Source organism: Bidens hawaiensis, unplaced genomic scaffold, assembly GCF_021521415.1.
Source record: "Bidens hawaiensis isolate Kalapana, Puna unplaced genomic scaffold, B.hawaiensis_p1.1 tig00004124_1, whole genome shotgun sequence".
NCBI lineage: Eukaryota > Viridiplantae > Streptophyta > Magnoliopsida > Asterales > Asteraceae > Bidens > Bidens hawaiensis.
The window spans coordinates 1,632,858-1,651,521 of NW_027491244.1; the positions used below are offsets into that span (position 1 = coordinate 1,632,858).

Genomic DNA, 18,664 nt, shown 5'->3' on the forward strand with positions numbered 1-18,664 from the left:
ATCAAGGAACAAGCCAAACCCGTTCATGTGATTAAAGAAATTATGAAAAAGACCCACGTATTGTGATGATGAGACTCACATCATGTTTTCAAATGTGAATCCGCACAAGATGATTCATGTTGATGAGAGCACGAGTAATTTGAAACCCAAATTTGTTCCTATGAACCAATTTGTAAGAATGTGAATACAAATGTAGTTCAAGCTGCATATTTGAGACGAAAGTCGAAAAGACCTGTGACTTATTCACAAGTAGCTAAACCACTTTTGGATTCTGTAAGAATTAACGCTTCAGTGAAACTAAAGAGGTGCCCAAGACTGAGACCTGGGCTGTTTTATTGAACTAATCATTTTACCTATATGTGCAGAGTTTATCCAAGAATATATCTGGTGAAAATTGGATTAGGGATAGTGGATGCTCTTGTCATATTACTGGCAACATCAACCTTTTAATAAAATGTCAAGAATATTCAAGGAGGGTATGTGGCTTTTGTGGGTAATTCGGGAGGAATGATTACAAAAGAGGGAGAAGTTTTAAATGGTAGTATTACATTTGAAAAAGTTAATTACTGTGACAAAGTGGATCATAATATGTTGAGTGTTTCTCATATTTGTGATAAAAGGTATACCACGTTATTTAATGGCAAGGAGTGCATCATACTCAAACCGAGTTTTGTTATTCTCGAAGACATAGTGGTTATGAGATCACCTCGATCATATGATATTTATGTCTTAAACATGACTTCTAAGGTAACTACTTCTGTTGAAAGATGTTAAATCTCAAAATCAACTGAGAAAGACTCGAATCTGTGGCATATGCGTATGGGTCACATTCATGTCAGAAATATGAATTATCTTATGGAAAATGATTTGGTTGATAGGGTTTCCCTGAAACACTTCAAGCTGACAGATCACTATGTTGCATGCAAAAACGGCAAAGAGAAAAAGAATTCGCACCCATCTAAGTTAATTAATTCCATTTATACTCCTTTGGAACGACTTCATATGGATTTGTTTGGTCCAGTGAATCGTGCGAGTATTGTTGGAGATTGGTACTGTCTAGTTGTCACTTATGACTATTCAAGATACTCATGGGTGTTATTTATGAGTTCTAAAGATCAGACACAGATTCTTGTACAAAATATAATCACAAAGATCGAATCACTATATAAACTAAAAGTGAGACGTGTTCGAAGTGATAATGGTACGGAGTTCAAAAACAATGCTTTGAATTTCTTTTGTATTCAAAAAAGAATTCATCAAGAATATAGTGCTCCTTATGTATCTCAACAGAATGGTGTTGCTAAAAGGAAGAATCGAGCATTGATTGAAGCTGCAAGAAAAATGCTAGCAGATTCAAAGCTTCCTGTCCAAATTTGAAATGAGACGGTGAATACTGCTTGCTACACGCTCAATCGAGTTATGACTGTGATGAAACTGCAAAAGACAAGTTATGAGCTTTTGAACAATCGTAAACCAAATTTGAAGTTTCTAGAACCATTCGGGTGTCCTTGTACTATATTGAAGAATAATGCCAGAAAATTCGAAGAAAAAGCTATTGAATGTTATTTCTTGGGTTATGCGTCACCTAAGAAGCGTGTGTTCAATTTTTCTTCGGGGTGTCTTGAAGAATGGTACCATGTTGATTGTCAACGATACACTACACCTCCTGCTGGAAAGGGTTCAGATTGGATGTTTAATTATAAGAGTTTATTAAATTTATTTACACCCATAGTTGATCAACCTAACGAAGACTTGATACGTGCTTATTTAGAAAATTGTTTTCCACACCAAGATCTTCAAATTCTACTCATGTTGATGTTACACAAGACGATCTTCCTAATGCATCTAATGTTATTTCTATCTCGTCAGATGATGGTAATTTTGTTGATTCCTCTTCAATTCCATATCCTGAAACTCATGAGACTGGTGATTCGTCTCATAATGCTGAAGATAATCTAACTAATTTAACTGATAATGTTGTTGTTCCTGAGAATCCAATACTTCAGATTAACACGTATCATCCTTAGGACAATATCATTGGTGATCTTGATGTTGGTGTGCAAACACGTCATCAGATTGCTAATTCTAGTGATGCTAATGTATTGTGTGTGTATGCCGATATGCATTCATCGGGAATCATGAATCTCGCAAAATACAATTGGTGTCTGTCACAAATGGGACCAACGAGTGTTCGTATGGCTCTTGAAGATTCTTAATGGGTAGAGGCAATGCAAGAAGAACTGTAACAGTTTAGCCAACTTGGTGTCTGGGATCTCATTGACAAGCCTATTAGAGTTAAGAATCCTATTCCAACAAATTGGGTATTTAAATGTAAGAAGGATGATCATGGGATTATCGTTAGAAATAAAGCACGTTTGGTTGTACAAGGGTTTCATCAGCAAGAAGGCATAGATTACACGGAAGTATATGCTCCCATTGCAAGATTGGAGGCTATACGAATATTTTTGGCTGATGCAGCTTTCAAGAATATGAAGGTTTATCAAATGGACGTCAAGAGTGAGTTTCTGAATGGGGAACTTCATGAAGAGGTGTTTGTGTTGTAGCCTCCTGGTTTTGAAGATCCAGATTATCCGGACAGTGTTTACCGATTGAACAATGCTCTTTATAGTCTACATCAAGCCCCGAGAGCTTGGTACGACACACTTGCTGACCATCTAATCGATAATGGCTTCAAATGAGGACCTGTGGACTGTACTCTCTTTTAGAAGAATGTTGGTGCTGATTTGCTCCTCATCCAGATATATATCAATGACATCATATTTGGTTTTACAAACGACAAGCTATTTAAGGAGTTTAAGAAGTCGATGCAAACGAAATTTTAATTGAGCTCGATGGGGAGATGAATTTATTCTTATCGTTGCAGGTTCATCAGTCTGAAGCTGGAATTTTTATTCATCAGACAAAATATGTGAACGATGTCTTGAGCTGATTCAAGATAACTACCGGAAAAATTCCTTCGGCGCCTCTTCTCGTGGGTCACAATTTGTCAGCGGATGAATTGGAGGATACCGTTGATCCAACCCTTTTACCGAGATATGATTGGTTTTTTAATGTATTTAACGGCTGCTCTTCCTGATATCATGTTTGTTGTTTGTTTATGTGCCAGGTACCAATCGAGTTCCATAGTGACTCATCTGCCGGCGGTTAAACGTATACTTCACTATCTGAGGGGTAATCATGACACCGGGTTATGGTATCCCAAGGATGATAGCTTTGAACAAATTACGTTTTCCGATTCTGATTATGGAGGATGCAAGATCAATTTTAAATCTACTACAACAGGTTGTCAATTTCTAGGATGTCAGCTTGTTTCCTGGCAGTGTAAGAAGCAGACAACGGTCTCCACTTCAACCGCGGAAGCAGAGTATGTGGCAGCCTCGAGTTGCGGTTCACTGGTTCTTTGGATTCAGCAACACTTGCGGGATTACAGTTTGAAGTTTCTTACTACTCTCATTTTTATTGATAACTCTGCTGCTATTAGTACCGCCAAAAACTCTGTGCACCACTCTAGGACAAAGAATATCAAAATTCGATATCATTTTATATGTGATTGTTTTGAAAAAGAAATTAATTGATCTTGAAAAGGTGTACACAGATTTTTAGAAAGCTGATCTATTTACCAAAGCTTTTGATAAATCTCACTTTAACTTTTTGCTTGATTTAAATGGATTGAAAACTCTTGCTGATATCCTTAAGCTCGGATAATCAATTTTATTTTATTTTTTTATATTGATTTCTTTATTTTATTGTTTAGGGTTTTGGGGGAGAAATGGAAAAATACAAAAATATTATGATTTCTGTATGTATAGAGAAATTCCAAAAATAATAAAAATTTGAAAATGCAAAAATATTGTGATTTCAATATGTATAGAGAAAAACCAAAAACATTCAAATATTTCAAAAAGTTCAAAAATATTTTTTTACACTCTTTCGCTTAAAATTATGCCAGTTTCTCAAAATTTAATGAACATATACTTGTACATATTTGGTCCTGATATTTACTTGTAGATATTAGGGATAGCCATTTACCTGAAAATGGAAAGTAATTGGGGTGACTGCTGAGTGTATTTATTTAATTCTTTCGTTGAAAATTATGTCAGTTATTTAAGTTTGTGAAACATGTTTACATGTTTTGTCCTGATATCTACTAGTAGATTTATAGGATAACCATTTATCTATAGACTGAAAGTGACTGGGACGACTGAATTTTAAATGCTCCTCGAAAATGATTTTTGAAGAAAAAAGAGAAAATGATAGTACATTGATCATCTAGTCCCATATCCAGAAAGAAATAAGCTTAAAAGACTGAGTCCTTAATTGCTTTGGTTCATTGATAAGTCTTAAACAAACCGTTAAGGTAAAGTATGTGATATAAACATAAAGAACTGTCAAATTGAACGAGGTGTTAGTCTCTTCCAAAAGTTTCGGTAATGAAGGCGTAAATTTAATAGTCTATCATACTCAAGCCTTATGTCTGCTTGTCACTAAAAACAAAAATTACAAATAAATTGTATCTGGTTTATGGTTAACACCGCAATGGTGTATGGTTATATAATCTCAAATCTTGTATTGATGGAATGCATCTGGTTTCTGGACACTGTGAGTCTTTATGCGGCTTAATTATCTAGGTATTCATAAACATGAATATTTCAAAAGCTTTTAGAGCAAACCCGAAGTCATTAAACTTGATCACTACGGTACATTGTACAAATTCATTACTGACTTGCTCAAAATCCGTTGTTAGTCATACATTGTTCCTCCCTTGAGTGCGTCTTAATACCAATAAGAAACGGACCCCAGGGGATACAATGTATGTAAGCCTACAAATGAACTCGTGCATACTCATTCGCAGTAAAGAAAGCTTGGTGTATTGCTTGATAACGGGGGCATACCTTGTAGTGGGGATTATGAGCTTAGATTTTAATAAATCTACAAAAATGTATATTTTGATTAGTAGCATAATGGCTTATGTCAAGTTGGGGTGACATGGTAAAAGTGAAATTAAGTTGGAACCGAGATCAAAGGCAGATAGTTTCTGATATTATGTGCTCTAATTAAAAATTAAATCATATCACAAAAATACTCTAAGGTGTATTATAAGATTTAAGTGGACAACAATATTAATGACCGACTTAACACCAGTCATAATAACACTGAAAAATAAAACTGCGATGGAAGGGCGATTTGGTCAATATGATTCTCTGCTCAACTCACAAACATATGCACTGCTTTCGTAGAATAGTTTTCATATTTGTCTTCAGTTTATTTGTTTTTTTACATTAAAATATTCAAAAATCCAAAAATATTGTGTTCTCTATTTTTGTTTTCTGCTTTATTTTCGATTTTCAAGCTAAAGGTACATATTTGAAAAAGAAAATACCAAAAAGATTTTCCCAATATTTATTTAATTCCTTTAAGTAATTGGTTTAAATTATCTATTTTTAACTTTTGTGTTTTGAACGCAAAGCACGTTAAGGTGTTGCATCTTACTCCGAGTGGTAAGAATCTTAAGGTAAAGTTCATCGGGACACGGGTTTCGATGCATTATTTAATTCTTGAAAGTTATGATGAAAAAGTTTCAATTGAATTTATTTAATGGCTATTCGTTATGTGAGTCATAATGAATAGAGTCCATTCGTTATCTATACTGATAACGAATGAGGGTCATTTATTTTTCCATTTGGATAACGAATAAGTCTATTCGTTAACATCATTCGCTTCCGCTACACTGATAACGTATGAACTCATTCGTCATTAATATTTATTACCTATGAAGAACGAATCTGAGTTGATTCGTTATGATATTGAATTTATTGTTCATTCTTTAACGGGGTTAACGAATGAACCAACGAATACGAACCATTCGTTAATTTTGAATTAACGAATGGGTCCCTTCATCTGTCTGGGAAAGTGTGCAAGTTGTGTCCCTTATAATGAACAGGGGTGAGCGAATAGGCTCATTCGTTCACCTCTTTGATACACTTACAGAAAAGAACCCTTGCAAATTTTTCAAGAAATTTCTACCATCACCAAACACACTTTTATTGATCTTTTTAGAATCATAAGGTATAAACGATCAAAACGTGATGATTTTCATAGATTTTCGTCAATGTTTGATAGATTAATTAGTCACCTCTTTAATCGGGTTTAAGTTATGAACATTAATCATACCAATAATGTGTTTTAACCTTCATGGTTGTTTGGGTTTGTGCATCGATGGTCAGACGAGTTCATTGATACTCAGTGTTCATTGCGTCATCATTCTACATGGAATAATTGATTATTGATTGCATGTTTGGCCATGTCTGTTCATATATAATTTTGACTTTGACAATTGAGGTCAAAGTTACTAATCTTTGTGGTTATTCGTTATGGACAACGAATGGACACTCATTCGTGTCTAAGGTCCATTCGTTGACCCATTCATTTAATTTATTTAACGAATTAGTCCTTTTGTGTGATTTGATAACGAATGAACCTTCATTTGGTGTCATTCGCTATTACGTATTCGTTAATCTCTCATTCGCTATAATGACTATAACGAATCATACCATTCATTATAACGAATGACACTATTCGTCATAACGTAAGAACTAACGAATGATACTTTCAATTTAAATTTCAAAATTGATTTTAAATTTTTTAAATATTTTAATAGTATGTTTTTAATAATCCTCGGGTTTATGTGTTTATAGAAATGGTTGATGAGATTGCACAAGATGTTCCTATGGAGGATCCACAAACAGTTGTCCAAGAACAACAACATGCATAGCAACAACAAGCTCTAGCCACTCCTTTATTGCCATTTGACAAAAAGCACAATATATGTGCTTTTGTGCAACGTATACATATGTGTATGCCAACTGCTTCATGATTTGATGTGACATTTTAGAATTGTTGATTGGTTTAGAGTCACGTTCATGCGTGAGTGACAGCTTGGTAGAGAGCACTTGAGTTTGAGGCTTGCGTTCGAATTGGAGGGCACAGAACGTGACTCAGGACACACGACCACTGCTATATACCAAGGATGTCTGTTCTACTTTCCTTTTCTTATTTTATTTTTGTCTTCTTCCTATCTCACATTGAGGACAATGTGAAATTTAAGTGTGAGGATAGGGAATTGATGTTTTAAATGTACTAATAAATAACAAAAATAGAATTAAAGAAAGGTTTAAAAGAAAAATTAAAGAAATAAGAGTAAAAGAGTTTTAAAAATTTCCGTGTTTTTGAAAATTTTTGCATTAAAAGAAATGATATTATTACTGAGTGTTTTTGAAAATCTCTTGGTGTTAATATATATATATATATATATATATATATATATATATATATATATATATATATAAATCAGACTAGTTGCGTATATAATTTGGGATGTGTCGGTAGGCCCAACTAATTCTCTAAAGTTTCCCTTTAATATTTTTAAATGGTACCTTAGAAAATTCATACACTTTATGGGTTCTCATCTTGGGGGGAAACAGTGAAGTTAAAATTCAATATAATATAGGGTGGATTACCGTAATCTTTTTACTTTGATGTGGTAAGAATTGGGTTTACTTAAAATATAGCATAACATACGTCTTATGAAAATAAATTGAGTGGTGGCGCCCCGCCAAAAGTCCATCTTTTCACGATAAAATTTTAGGTTTATATAAGACATAGTCCAATAATATCTAGGATCGGCTCGTATGACCATTACATGAATAATCATTCATAATTCCATCTAGTGCACTTTCTTCTTACCATTAAAGAGTCATTTACTAACGGTGATTTGTCGGACCATTTTGCAACGACTCTAGCCTAGCTAGCTCTATATGTTTGATATATGGTTAAGCTGAGCCGCCACTCTTGAGTGTCATTGGTTTACTAATGATTAATTAAAACTTAATTCTAAATATGATTGGGGGCTCGATGGGTGTTGGTGGGTTTAAAGTGAATCAATATATCGGCATTCGCGGTTAATACGCCAATTGTTTCTAATGCATTAATAAAAGAAAATAATAAATCAACCAAAAGTTGTTATTTTCTTCTTGGGTATGATCCTGTGCATTTTACTTTTTCAAGGACGAAAAAGGTTTAAGTGTTGAGATATTTGATGTGTTGCAAAACACATAATGCTTTATCCCGTTTTTATGTTTGTTTTATGCATAAACGTTAACAATTAGCGAATATTTCTTGCATAAAATTAGATGATTTTGAATATTGTAGGTCTTGTGGTTAAAGAGCATGGAAAAGGAGGTCTAAGAAGAAGAAACGGGGCTCAAACGAGGAGCAAATAATTGGTCGTTGTGCGTATATATGTTTAAGCGAGTAAAAGACAAAAAAATCAGGAATAAGCCTTGGTCGCGCCACGCGACCAAGAGAGGATTTCAAGGCCACGTAGCGTGGTGTGGTGGCTGTCCCATAATGCCTAGAAATCACATAGCCCGTCTGTTTTATCTTATTAGGCATTGTGTGCTTGTTTTAACCTATTTTATATTAGGAAGGAGGTGCTTAAACATATATATAAAGGGTTTTAACCCTAACCACAAAATAAACCATCATTCCAGCCATCATATATCTTTCTTGGACGAATTACAAAGGAGGAAAGCTACTGGATTCAAGTTTCATCACCCGGTTGTCGGTTTTGAGTATTTTAATGATTGTGAGTTGTTTTTTGATTTTTAGACATTCAAACAAGTTGTAATCAGTTTCTAATGAACATGCTTGTCATATTTAGTATTATTATTATTATTATTATTATTATTATTATTATTATTATTATTATCTGTTGTTCATTCATTATGGTTGGCTAAACTTATTTGAATCGCGTAGGTTTGATGTTTAACGGTTGATTTATTAATTTCCGAGTGCAAATCTTGGGTTTTATTGTTTAGTTATTGGATCGTTGATTAGAATGATTTAGAGAGGGCCTGGCTTAAGTGTGTGTTTTTGAAGATGTTGGCTAAGGTGTAGAATGATGGAGATGGACAGGATTTTGGGTTTAAGGGTTATTTATACTCCTTAAGCCCATGAACCTTAGGCCCATATTTATCTTAAGTCCATGATTTAATTCCATCTATTTTAGCATATAATCCTTTTATCATTATTATTATATTATTATTAGTTTTATACTAACTCAAAATAATTCTTCCAACGTAAACATTATTTATAGAAATTCGGGATGTTACACACATGCCTCGTGATAAAATAATGTTAGTCAAAATTTGAGGTGTTACAAATTTCACAAATTAAATAGCATCTAGGGTTTTGAAATTGTTTTGAGGGTGAGGCATAGCCTCGGAGTTGAGCGTGTGAGTACATCAATAATAATATAATAAATAATTTAAATAAATAAGCTATAAATATAAACAATCAAAAATAAACAATTAGGCAAACAATAAACACGTATTGGGCCTTAGTCATTCTACTAGGTCATTACGTCCATGGCCTATCCTATAGCCTTCGAATTGATACCAATCAAGGGCTCGAATGATCACTCAGTAGTTGATGATACACTATTAAGTAAATATTAATATTAATATCTAATTATTTTATTGGCTTAAAATCAAAGTACAATTTAAAAATATTCAATAACAAATACCAAACGAATATATAAATTACACAATTGTCTTTATTTCGTTGATAACCTAAGGCATAATTTCTATGTGCTTCAAATTTTAAACTTCCAATAAAGCTACCTGCAACATAAGTAAAAATATGGTTTTGTCAACGTAATTGTTGAGTGACCAAACACAAGATTTGATATAATATAATAATGAAAAAAAAAATTCATATGTGGTTTGCGGTATCATGTCAATTAAATAAATAGTTGACTAAACAAATAATTTGTCTTTTGGCCATGACGCTCGGTCAATGGTTACCTGGATGGAGTATGATCATATTAAATGAGGATGGGTATGAGGTGGTCCAACTGTCAAACAATAAATAAATAAACACATAGACAAATAGCATAGAAACAATCAATTGAGTAATACACGTAAGCTCATAGTAATAAAACTGTGGTTGAGGACTTGTTTAACATAAACAATTTAAATAGTGATACGCATATTATCCCAAAAAAAAGATGAAAAGGGAGGTGATTACACTCCTTAGAATGAGGCACGCATAAAGAAGTTAAGTAGATGTGCGAGAAATAAGCGAGCCGAAAAGATTATATGAAAAATCCTAAAAATTTATAATAATAGAGTATAATTAAAATTAAGATGAAACGAACTAAAATTACCAAAAATTACGATGTACAACTCATGATATAAAGAAAACGAGAGATAAGCTAGCTGACTAAGTTTTCATGAAAATATTCTAAAATTTAAACACAAGTACTAAAATTAAAAGTGAACTGAACCAAACAAAAATTATAGAAAGTTACAACATCTGACTCTAGTTGTTTCAGAATCTAGAATTAAACGAGTGTGGGGCTCGTGTCTAACCCGGATGTCAGTATGAGATTGAATTCAGGTCCAAAATAATAAGATACTAACAGAATATAAAAGGGCCAATAGCTAACTCGAGTCGTTTATTGTTTATTTGAAAAGCCCCAAAATCCACTTAGCATAAACCCTAACAGTCCAAAGACTGACGAAATCTCATCAATCATTGAAAATGATTTGAGGGCTTTCATTTAGAACATGATAATAAACAACTTCGATGTTTACAACTTACTTTGGAAAGCTTGAGTTAGATGATGAACAGCCAAACAGTTGACTTTTTAAGTCAAACCTTGAAGCACTTGGAAATTATAACACTAAACGTAACTTAAAATGAAATTGGGGAGTAACAACAAATGAGTAGAGGCTAGATCATTTATATAGGTATAACAAAATCCCTAAAATCAATATATTAACGAAAATAGATCAAAACTTGTTCCTTACTCTAGGGAATCGATGAAATATGATTACGCATGATGCCAAGGCATATTCTAATTGCTAATTGTTATATGGAGAAGATACATGGAATCGGGTTGCCTAAATAAGCGAAATTATTATCAAAACTATAAAAATGTACCAGCACATTTCCCCCGGCGTCGCGGCACACGAGGGCAGTTCCTCCGTGACGCGCTGGGTGAGGGGGGTACTAGTTTTTTTTTTTTTAAATTGACGGATGTTACAGACCCTAGAATATTTGTCTAGTTATAAACTTTGTTTACATTATCTGCATGTTGAAAAACTTTATTTTCTTTGCAAATATGTGAACTAACCAATCATTGTGTTGACACTTTACCACGTCTTTCTCAGTTCGTTAAGGCACTGTTCACAGAGACGCTTTAGCATGTCTTTTTCAAGTCGCTAAGGTACAATGCACGGATTAGAAGTCTGCATTCTTCTAATATATAAAGTTTAAAAACTATGGTTTTGGTTTTCAAAGATTTATTATTTTGGGCGCACGTGTTTTCGCTATTACTATTTGCAATAATGGTTTTGGGAACTTTTTCCCTTTTGTTACGCTTCTACTACTAAAGTAAACTTTAATTATGTTTTCCGTTTGTGGATAACGTTTGTTTTGGAAGTTATATAGAATTCGATCGGTGTAACTAATGAATGCGATCCTGAGAGGTCGTACTTTTCGCGGTCCTGCATGTGGAATTGAAAGTGTTAAATTTAGTTTAAGTTGTTATGCTTTAAAATGATAGATTGGTTTATTTGGATCAAGAAAATAAAAATCTTGGCCTTACCCAGACCCTAGAACCCAGATCTTGCAATTGTGGCTTAGTTCATTTTACAAAAAGATAATTTGGTAGAGTTCGACTATATTTAGAAAGTTGTATACTAATAGACCGGGCTCCCTACGACATTAAAGTAACAAACTTAACCCAAAAATTAGTATATCTCTTGATCTTGTTGAATGGGTTGGTCTAGATCTCGCAAAATAGTTCTTAATGCGTGACTGGGTCTAGCTCACACAAAGCTGTTCAGAAAATGTGTGACGCCCCATCATGCAAACCAGTTCAGAATGCGTGATGACCCCATCATGCAAAGCTAAGCAGTTCAAGAAACGCGTGATCACACCCATCACACAGAAGAGTTCAGAAAATGAATAACTAACCTTTTGCAAAAGGTTGTCAATATTTAATAATGACCCCGTTTGCGTAAAGGGCCAACTATTGTGAGAACAGTCCCCTTTTTTTTATTTTCGTGAACCTTTATGTGTGATCTTGGTCTGTTATGCTAGGAGGTTCAGTAAGGAAAGAACCCCATACATGAAAATTTTGCTTGATACCCACACGTGTCCCGGTTTGAACCCCACGCATGACCATTTTGGCGGTTTTGCATAATCATTTAAAAAATGTGTGAACCTTAATATGTAATCATCCATGACTAAACCTGGTTCACATGTGAGTAATCATAACCTTTGTGAGTGATAATCCAGTAATGAATAACCGGTTTAATGAGGAAACTAAGCTAAGAAGCGGAATAGGGTCCAACTAGATACACTTAGATCAGGTGGTAGCTGTTTAAATGTTTAAACAGTAATTTACGGACTACTATTCAAGAAGGAAAAATTTTCAGTCTCGTAACCCTAAACGAATCACATGAGTGTCTCGACCCCATTTCGCATACGCACGTGTCAGGTAAAGGTACAGTTGTCAAATTCTATGTGTATATGCAATCATTATATGAGTCAAGCGTGGCCCTATTTATGGGAAGCGTTTAGGCCCTTGTATGCGTGTATCATGGGCAACGCCTTGGTGGTGTATGTCGGTAATTGCAATTACTTATCTTCATATGGGAAAGTTAGATTGATTGACCGTATTAGATTGATTTGCTTTAGACACGGTAAGTAAACTTATGTTATGTGCTTCGATACGTCATATGTTATTGTATCTATATAATAACTCACAGGTAGTGTAAAAGTAGCACTCATTTAGCGTGTAACTAAATATTAAGTTAGCAGGTTTAAGATCGGATGAGAATAAGGAACAGCTGGGGCACTGATGGATTATCCATGCTGGAGAACTTACATCTTTTGTTTTCTTTTTTGTATTACCTTTAGGAATTCTACTGTTCAATGCAGAATCTAGGTATATTTGTGAAATTAATTTAGGGTTTTTAATTCGATTTAATCCTAAAACTATTTCGTGTTCTAGAATGTATAGAAAGGGAAGGTTATGAAGTTACAGAGACAACTAATGCGTAGCATCTATTCAAATATTTACGTTATTTAATTGTTAAAACCACTTACTTGTCATTTGATGTCGATTGTGGTTCTATGTATACACAATTATGGCGAGTCAATTTATTTCAGTAGTGTGGAGATTTCAATTTATCAGATTAATATTGAAATTTATAGATTGCAACTTGTTATGAAATCAGACTATTTTATAGACACAACCCAATCTTATGGGGGATTTACATTATGTTGGTATATATGTATACTAGCTTTAGAACCTGTAGATGCACACGAGATATTTAAAATAAGTACAATTAACCTAAAGAAATAAAATGATTAAATTAAAAAAAGATCCATATCTTATCAAATTAAATAATGTTATAAGTTTAAATTATATTTTTTAATAAAATATTCATAAGAATATGTGTATTCTCACGCAATTTCTTCAAAATAATTATACGGACGCACGTAATAATTTTATAAATTTTTTAATGAAATAGCAAATTCTAACAAAATATGATAAGATGTTTCATTATGAATGGTATAAAAAGAGCATCATATATAAATTTAACTTAAATAAAACATGTTTTTATATTACAGCTTCAAAAAACATGGATGAAAAATCCATTAAGGTTGGATGAATATGTGAAAATAAAATTATTATTCAATCATAATTACTTCTACTCATTATCATCTTAGACCTACAAATATCGTTAATTAAATTTTACCACATTCATCTCGAACACTCAAAAGTCAAAAGTGTATATTAAGTTGATTAATATAAAAGGTAAATATCGATTTTATTAAGATATTGATATTTTGATTATATTGCAATGGATACCCACATATTTTTAATCCCTATGATTTAGGTAATTAGTTATTGATTAAAGGATGGTTTAATATGATTTATTAGACTGACATAAATACGTTTTAACTAAAATAGAATAATATTTTGAGCGGAAAATTGTGGTTCGCAATGAATCTTCAAGTGACATGTGTCTACAGCTATTTTTTTAGTAGAATAGGTAGATGATGTATCTGTAATGCTTACTAATGAATGAAATCAATTATTCCCTTATTTCTCTATATTCTCTCTAACTAGCTATTGAATTTGTGTATTACACGGGATTCGTCTGTGTAAATTAATATAATGATTTATTTCAAACACGTAATTTCATTCATATTTTTAAAGGTAAACCTAAGAGCATAATTATGTTAAAAATGTATTACAAATACTTCTTTTTATACAACATTTGACATGGTATTGATAACTTAAGCACACCAAGGCTTCTGGCTGATCTGGTCTCACTAGAGAGTTTTTACTTCGATGGAGGCGAAAGGCCCAATAAAAGAGTAAGAAAAAGATGTGAACATGAACACAGAGTTTGCCCTAAGGCTCATGGAAGTTTCCCTAGCGAAAAGGAAAGCCTAATAACGGCTTCAGTAGAGAACCCAACTCTTTTCCTTTTACCACAAAAACTTCCCTGAAGTTAGTCCGGTCATTCCATACAACGAAGCTAGCGAACTAAAGCAGCACCCAACGGAACTTTAGTCTTTTTTTATATTTGTAGCAGGGCCGTTAAAGCAAGGGATAAAGGAAGGCTGCTTGAACGACGTTGCTATCATAAGAGAGGACCAGACAGTTCCTGGTTCTAAAAGCAACAATCTATTTTTTTACCCCACCGCAACTACCGAGAGTTGCTCCTTTATTCGCCGCAGGAAGAAATTCCAACTATGTTGCCTTCTAACAATAGGACTGGAATCCGAGCTCCAAGGCAAGAGCTTGAAGATAGAAAGAGAAGATATTAATGGGATTCTTTATAGTCGAAGTTGCGCCTAATGCTTAATCTAACTATTAGGTACTATATTAGAGAAAGACTCAATCTGCCCATGACTATACGCCAGGAAGAACTTTATTAGGGTAGTAGCCCAGCTCTTTAAGGGGGAAGCACATAACTAATAGCGTTTAGGCTTATATGATTCATGTTATCCCCTCGAAGCCCCTATCGCCTGCCTGGAACTCCTGAATTCACTCTTTAACTAGGGGAAGCACCTAAAAGGGGAGCAACTAGGCTAGACTACTAATCTTATGGAGTAGTCTGACCCTAGGAAAGAGATTTTCATCGCTGCCGAGAATAAACATGATGTGTTGGGTGACTGGAATCATCCAAGATCAGCTGAACAGGCTGACAATCGGCAGTTAATGCTGAGCAAAGCTGCTTAAAGCGTGAGGCTGATCCGTACATCAACTGCAGAAGAATGCGGTATAGGAGTGCATCTATGTTTCTGCTTTACCAATATGATATTTTTTTGGCATTAATGATAATATCAAGTCTTATTCCTATTTTGGTATTTTTCATTTCGGGATTTTTAGCTCCGATTAGCAAAGGAACGGAGAAACTTTCTAATTACGAATTAGGTATAGAACCAACAGGCGACACCTGATTACAATTTAGAGTCCGCTATTATATATTTGCTCTAGTAATTGTTGTTTTATATGTGGAAATGGTTTTCCTTTATCCATGGGCAATGAGTTTTGATGTATTAGGTGTATATGTATTTGTAGAATCTTTAATTTTTGTTCTTATCTTAATTGTTGGGTTCATGAATGATAAATTATAGATCTAACCGCTGAATCAGAAAAATTGGGTGATATCATATGGCCTTTTATCTGCTAACTCTACAAGTTGTATATAAGCGAACACGGATCACTGCCATCCTCCGCAGGGTAAACCACCGCCTCTCAGGTTCCCCAATTGATTCTACCACAGAGGCCAACGATAAACAATAACCCTCCCCCGGGGTACACAACTTACAACTTTCATCGTATTTTGCTTTCCAAAGAGAAACTCTTCTCAAAATCTCACTAAAAAGGTTCAAAAGGATTCCTGTGGTTCCAGAGGATCCAGTTACAGGATAACCAGGAACGAAGAGCTTTCCCCCATTTTCCGCCGATTCTTTGGCCTTATGAACGCTGGTTTTAAGAATGAGTGATTGCCATTCCCCAACCATTACTGTATGCATTCCACTTATTGAACAGGGTTCTATGGTCGGTCTGTGACCCCTGGATGCCGAAGGCGTCCTTGAGGTAATCTCGTAGTTCCTACGGGGTGGAGATGATGGGGTCGATCCATGAATTTTCCTTCCTTTTGACGTATTTCTCTCAAAGGGTTGAAGGGAGATAGTGCATCAAGCTGTTCGCAAGGGCCAACTTGATCCTCCTCCCTAATGATCCCCAATAAAGGAACCCTAGGAGAGCCGCCAACTCCAACTACCGTCCATGTACGATCCATACTAGATCTGGCCTTGTTGTTTGAAGATCTATCTCGTACTCCACGGTTCCACTATGAAAGAACTCTGAATCATTCTCTTGAGGCTCATTCTGCAAGAACTCTGAATCATTCTCTTGAAGCTCATTTTACAAGAACTCTGAATCATGCTGTTGAAGCTCATCCTCTTCATCATAACGCTTATTCCAAAATAACCTGGACCAATAGGGAAATCCCAATTCATTGGGCCTCTCGATACAATCATATAGAAAGCCCCAAGGATGCCATATTATAGGAGCCCAAACTATTTGATTAAGTAGATCCTCCTCCATCTGTTTCCAGTCGAGGGCTCCTTCCCTTTCCCTCTCTTCAAACTCTGATTCGTCTTTTTCATAGAGAAATCTATAATCAAGGATAGAACAAGATCCTTTTTTTGCATCATATCTAAAGGATTCTTTGGTCGGGTTGAAGAAGCAATGTTACTCAATCCTTATCAAACTGACTGTATGTCCGTGAGGATCCCACCAGAGCGCGTTCCACTTTTAACAGGCCACAAACTAGACCAGAATCATCTCAACAAGCCCATAAGGAGTGATTCCAGTTTTTAGTATGGTGGAGGTCTTACTTGTATTGCAATAATGAAAAAATGTACAAACACAAATAATGAGTAGACTAGCCCACTTTTATATGTAGGTTCATTTCAGGATTTTTTTTGTTTTAAATAAAGAAGGGCGTGAACTTTTAGTGTAAGGCATGTGTTTCTCTCAGAAGATGGATGGGATAAATACCCATATTTCTAAAAAAGTTGCTTAGTCATATTCTTTTTAATGTTCCCAGTTCTGGTACGTAGACCAAATAAGACAAAGCAAGCAAAAGTTCCTAGATTCATGGAGATATAGAACAACATATAAGTTATTATGCTTGCATATCCACATAAATTCCATCGAATCACTATTTGCAATCCAGGATTCTATTTTATCATCAGTCCAGTCTGCGTTCGCATTTTTTCTTTTTCTTATCAATAAATAATCTCTTTACTTTTATGACTTAGATGTCTCGAATTTCTCAAAAAAGTGATTCGATTGATGGGATTTGGTATGATACATAGGAGATCGATGATAGCGATGATATTGATATTTAATATTTTTTCTTAGAGCGTCTTGATTTGACCCCATAAGCGGGACCACCACCCAATAAGAGTAATTATTACCGGTACCACGGAAAGACATGTTTTTAGATCTCGAATTGAAAAACCTCCTTCATTTATTCATTTTATTGTAAATAATAAGATAATACATATTTAAATATACAATTATCTAGTAAAAAAGATTTACTTTTTGTTAAATACAGAAAAAAACGTCATTTTCTTCTCCAATATTTCCCAAAAAGACTCAGTTATTTTTCCTTGGGGTTCCGTTCCATATTTCATATTGATAGAAGTCTTTTTCTATTATTATACGTTAAATGAGACCAAAAAGACGAAATGAACAAAAAAATTCTAGATATTAATAGAGGAGACAATGATGTGGAAAACAAGAAAGGAATTCTTTACAATAACACTAAAGACCAATGGAAGGGATGTAGCGCAGTTTGGTAGCGCGTTTGTTTTGGGTGCAAAATGTCACGGGTTCAAATCCTGTCATCCTTACATATTACTACTCCTGTGAGCAGTAATGAGGTATTTTTTAAGATCAACTCACAATGGAGATATCATAAATAATCTTTCATTCTTATGGTTGAGCGCTTCTTTCTCATATCGATAATTCAGTATCTTTGACTTTTCAATAAGGGAGCGTTAGCTCGGCCGTTTTCTTGCAAAATTTCTAGCGCACGCCCTTACGTTTTATGTTCTTGCTCCGCAGTACAAGCCTCATACTTAGTCGCGCCCTTTAATATGATGAAGAGGGGCTCCACCCTCTTTGATTTTCTGCACCAATCCTTATTTGCTACTACATATTTTTTGGGGTGTATAGCTCAGTTAGTAGAGCATTTGGCATTTAACTAATGGTTGCAGGTTCTAGTCCTACTATACCTAAACCTAACTTGCACTATACTATGTGTAAGGATGCGTAGTCGCGCAAAGAGCACTATACTTCGCCGTCTTTGATTGGAATGAAACACATATCTAATGTGTGCAGTGAGGGATCTTTACTATCTAGGTAGCCAGTTTTTACTTCACTCGACCCATGCAATGCCCAAAGAGTCCTTTGTCTTTCTTGGTTGGACCAAGCAGTATATTGCACATACTGATTAATTGTATAGATTTA

At 34.5% G+C, this 18,664-nt stretch overlaps 1 non-coding gene across 1 annotated transcript; it reads left to right on the forward strand.

The window, feature by feature from the left end:
* Window positions 1–17,971: 17,971 nt before the first annotated feature.
* Window positions 17,972–18,045, forward strand: TRNAP-UGG (transfer RNA proline (anticodon UGG)). The gene has a single exon. It is a non-coding gene; the product is annotated as a tRNA-Pro (tRNA).
* The last annotated feature ends 619 nt before the right edge of the window (window positions 18,046–18,664 follow it).